The sequence below is a fragment of the Cupressus sempervirens genome, chromosome 5 (genome assembly GCF_028749045.1).
Source record: "Cupressus sempervirens isolate cs-2001-9-10 chromosome 5, ASM2874904v1, whole genome shotgun sequence".
Lineage (NCBI taxonomy): Eukaryota > Viridiplantae > Streptophyta > Pinopsida > Cupressales > Cupressaceae > Cupressus > Cupressus sempervirens.
In genome coordinates this window covers 661,891,971-661,897,576 of record NC_143122.1, presented here as the reverse complement: position 1 = coordinate 661,897,576, position 5,606 = coordinate 661,891,971, and positions in this window count along the sequence as shown.

Below are 5,606 nucleotides of genomic sequence, written 5' to 3'. Positions count from 1 at the left end.
ATCCTATACCATTATCACTTTTGGTGTGATCATAGATAATGCACCTGATGGGTCTTGTTTATAAGCGATGTTAGGAATGACCTTAAGTGTACATTGTTTCACTTTGTTACTAACCAACTGAACATTAAAATGTTCCTTCCCTTCAACATTTCTTGAACTTGATGCCATTTTGACAAGCCAGGGTTTAAGAAAATTTAAACTGCATAGCTCGGTACTTGATAAATACCTTTGAAAATATGATCAACGTGCAATGGATTACTATGCAAATACTTTGTATTCACTTTTGAAAAATTTGTAGGTTGCTTCTAGGTCTTCTCACTCTTTCTTGTTTTCAAAATGGTGAAAAATGAGCTCAAATCGATCATATACCTTTTGAAACCCTTGCATTTGATGCTATGTGCTTACATAGCTATAAGCTCTGCAATTACTAAATTTTGGGTTCACTTGACACCTATTGATATTTCCATTACTTAGCAGCTACTATGAGTTCGACATCCACTAACTATTCTTACAACTTGGCATCTTTTAACATTCCATTCGACACATACAAGAAATTTCTCATACTCGACAACAACATGAAAAACTTGAAGATTTGTCTTGAATTTATAACAACATTTTGCATCTTTGTTTATGCTAATTTTGTCTTTTTAGTATGATCTTCTTTTGGAACTGATGCATAGTATAACCTTTAAGTCAACTTGATGAGGTGTGACCACTAGACCTATTGGGTAAAGTGATCCCTTCTCCATTTGATGTGTTGCAAACATCTTCTTTTTCCATGTCTTGTTCATCTTGTGTCTGATGTGTTTAACATTTGTCTTGCCTTTTCCTTTGTCTAATTCACAATTTGGTACCTTTGACCTTGTTGGACAATGACTACTGATATGACCATTTTTCAAATAGCTAAAACATGTGATTTTACTAAACCATCTTTGATAGTTGCCTCTAAAGTGTTTCCTAATACAATTCTCAGGGATTTGTCCATATTCTTGACAATAATGATAGCTATATCTTGTGTTATAATCCCAATTATAAATATTGTCATTATTTCTTACCTTTGTTGGCTTGTTTGATGACCACATGGACTTGGATCTACATTCAAAAGCATTGTGTCCATACTTCTGACAATTATAGCAATATCCTTCAAATCTTTGTGTATACATGGTCCTAGTTCTAAATTCATGTGCCTGATGACCTTACTTGTTGCACTTATGACAATGAGTCATGTTCTTAGGCTTGACATTCTAATTTGTGTACTTACTCCTACACATATTAGCAATATGTCCTCTCTTACCACAGTTATGACAAGTAGGTTTGGAGTTCTTACCTTTGGCATTCCTTTCTTTTGCAAATTTGGATGATTCTCCTTGTTCAGTGCTTGTGAAGCCCAATCCTGATGTATCATTGTTGGATCTAGGAGATCTCAACAATTGCTCAAAGTATTTGATGGCTTCATTTGGCTTGTTGAAACTTTCACCAAATTCCTTTTCTCTCTTTAGGTCACTTTGCAATTGTTCATTCTGTAATTTTAGTGTAGTTATCTCAATGTCCTTGACATTTCGCTCATGATGAGCATTCATCACTTGACTTAGTGTATCCAATTGCATGTTATAAATCTTGGTTATCTCCATTGACTTCTCTTCTAGTCTATTAGTCAAAATTCATTTGCCTTCTTCAATCATGGCCTTGTCTTCCATAGCTTTCTTCTTTTGTTCATTTACTTCACATTGCATCATGGCTTGAGATTCTTGCTCTAGCTTGAGATTTCTAGTTTCCTCAGCTTGTACTCTATTCTTTTCTATCAGATCTATATTTGTTGCATCAAATTCATTAGATTCACCATTGGCAAATAGCTTGGTAGTGTCAATCTCTCTGTATTGTGTTTCGTTCTCTGCAATAGCAATTTCTTTCCTTCTCTTCAAGGATTTCTTTGTTCCTCTCTTGCCTCATTTAGTTGATGTAGTATGAGATGTATTTCAATCTCATGATTTTCAATAGTCTTTCCCAACTTGTTGACCTCCATTTCAAGATCTTTTCCTCAAAGTTCTAAAACTTCTTCTTCTGAGAACACAACTCTGATAGCAATTGTTGGAATTACAATTGGAAAGAGTAAACTTCTAAGAGAGAGGATGGGGGGGGGGGGGGGGGTGAATCAGTAGTTTAATCTTGGACCCATAAAACTTTCACCATATATTCAATGCATACATTTAACAAGTAAGATAAAATACCATGCAAAGCATAAACATCTCAAACATATAATCATGTAAACATTCACACACATAACACCAGATATGATTACTAAGACACCCTCCAAGTGAGAAGGTAAAACTGGGGTGGGGATATCATCCACAAATCTTCACTACTATAATAATAAAGTGTACCCAATAAAGGTTACAATGATTTGACCTATGAGAGGTTTTCCTTGTGAAAGGCTTGCAAAGTCTATCAGGTCTTACCCTATTAAAGGGTTTCAACACCCTATTATAAGTGTGCCTTGTTAGAGGACTTTAACCCACAATTAAGTAAGCACCCTATTAAAGGATTTCTTACAACCTGTTAGTACTACTCTGCTTAAGAGATTTAACTGAAATCACCTATTAAGATGTCTTAGCATAGATCTAGAGATTGGCACTTGTTTGGCTGATAACAGATCACCTCTAAACAATTTATAATTGATCCTGCTTGATCAAATGTCTCAATGTTGTATCCTTTTCCTCTATACTATGTTCTTCTCCAACTGATTCAACATTTCACTCTTTCTTCTAAGTCACCTTGAATGCTCTGCATCCAAACTATCTTGTTCACTCCTTCAATTAACTCCACACCTCATTGAAAGTTTAGGGTCTTCATCCTCCTTAAGAAGACTTTGGTGGCTTAGGGTTAGGTATGAATCTATAGCTAAGATTCATCCATTTTGCTGCTTAATCCTTCCCAATTTTTGATTGGTCGCATGTAATTACATAAGGAATCCAAATAGAGATTTTTCCTTATCTCCAAGATATCAAAATCTATCTTTAAGTCGGCCCAAAAGCGGTTTACATGGCTTTTTGTACCATTGCAAACAAGTATGTCAAAACTGTGTCACTTGGCATATGAAGTATCTAATGCTCAGCATGCACTATTCTTTATACTATGAAATGACATCTACATTACTCTACATCCACTATTTACTTGGCTCCTAGATCACTCGATATGGTCTATCTACTCGACATTTGAATGACTCAACATATGAGTGACTTAGCACTCATTGCAACTTAGCATTGTCTAATATTTACATGTTTTTCTCAGCATGTATAACTAGTTCGGCATGAACTAAGTAAATGGCCTAAGTGTGTTGACACTCACTTGTCAAAACTAATCTGAGATCAACATCTTATTCTTTGGGAAAAACTAATAATGTTGTTCATATGACATAATTATTTTTCATAGATGTGGTCAGAATATATAGTTTGCCAAAGAAAATAGTTTCATATCAAGACTCCAAGTTCATTGGATACTTTTGGAGAATATTGTGGAAAAAGATTAAAATAGATTTGATATTCATCTTAGTACATCATCCTCAAACTAATGGACACAAAGAAGCTATGAATAAGAGTTTGAGAAATTTGTTGTGATGTTTGGTTCGAGATAAACCAAAGGAATGAGATTTGATTTTACCACAAGATGAATTTTCATAAAATAATTCTATTAATAGGAGTATTGATAAATCACCATTTGATATATTATATGGAAGTAGTCATAGAATTTTTTTCAAATTAATGAAGTTGGACAAAGGAGAGATAAGTAGTGTCAAAGTTAAATACTTTGGATAGGACTTGAAGAACTTACATCAGGAGGTGAGAAAGAACATTACTAATATGAATATAGAGTACACAGATAAGGTAGATGAGATAAGGAGGGATAATAAAATTTAAATTAGAGATTAAGTTGAGAGTCATTTCAGAAAGAAGGGATTTCTAGTGTGTATATATAATAAGTTGAAGATGAAGAAGTTTGGACAATATAAGATACTAAAGAAGTATGACTCAAGAAATTACTTTGATGTAGAATTTCCTAGTAACCTAAATATTTCACCAAAGTTTAACATTTCAGATCTAATAGAGTATCATGAACAAGGTGCTCATGATTAGATAACAAAAGAATAGTGGAATATTCCAACAACTACTTTAAACAAAGGAGATTAAAGACATAATGAATAGTTATTTTGGAAAGAACACAAGAAATGGGACACATGATGTGTATTTGGTCAAATCAAAAGAAAGAATTGTTAGAGATTCATCATAGCTATCAAGGGAGTAGGTTAACCATCTTGGTTTTCTCTAAACCCTTGAGATGTAACAAGTTTTCTTATCAAATTATCTCAAGTGTCTAATGTAGGGACATCCTAGATGTAAGAGTGATTTTGCATCACCCAAACATATTATCTAGTTTGTTTATCAATAAGGACCATCTTGGAGTAGAGTTTTATTTCCAGAAAATTATTATATTTTCATAGATGAGTTGTTGGAGCTCAAAATGTTATATTTTCTTCAGGTTGAAAGTTCACTTTGGATATATCAACCTACCAATAAAGTTCATTTCAAGATCAGATCCAATTTTGTAGATGTTGAGATATTTTGGTATTGGTAGTAGGATATAAAAACTTTAAACTTGGTTTTGAAGGTTTTAGAGGCTCCAAAAAGGTATTAAATCTTAATTAAATAGATCTCTCACAAGTCTAGTATTGTATATAATTTTGTGTTATTTCCTAAATGGGGTCATAAGAGCATATTGTTCAATTACCTATGAATTATGGAATCCAAAACATCTTATCTAAAATAGAAGAGAATAATATTTCTTCAAAATTTATTTTGAGTATCAAAATTTGTTGAGGCCTAATATAATAAAAATAAAAATAAATAGTAATGTTTGAGGGATAATTAACCTCAAATTTTGAGGTTTAAATTTCAACAACCTTTTTGAGAAGTTAAAACTTTCCTATATAAAGAAGGTGTGTGCTTATCTTCTGAATGCTGTAATTCTACTTATTAGAGATAACAGAAAGTCATATTCTTCTTCTTGCAAATTTCTTATTTCTCTATTCTATTGTGTGTTTTTGTGTTAATAAGGGGAATACCCATCATCATAGGAGGAAATATTCATATGTGTCAAATAATTCATAGGTCATAGTGTTGGAGTTGATAGTAAGCTCCATAATTCCTAAAAATCACTAGCAACAAAAATGCTTATCACATGTAAATAGAAGATTACACATGATTGAGTGTTATGATATCCTGAGAGAGGAATCAGTCAAATAAAGAATGATTAGTATGCATCTATTGAATTGATACAATAGACGTACTTTAATGGATATAATAAATGATTATAAAATCATAAAGATGCAACCCTAGATGAAACTATAGGAAATTCAAGGATAAAAATAGACCATGAAAATTTCTCATTCTATTATACAAATGTTCTTTAAAATATATTATCTAGATGTATATCTTGATGCATCCAATGTTTTCGGAATTTTCTTTTCAATAATAAAATTGTAATGATAGATCAATGATGCCTAATCCCCTTGGTTAAAATATAAATTATTCAAATTTTCATACTTATAGATG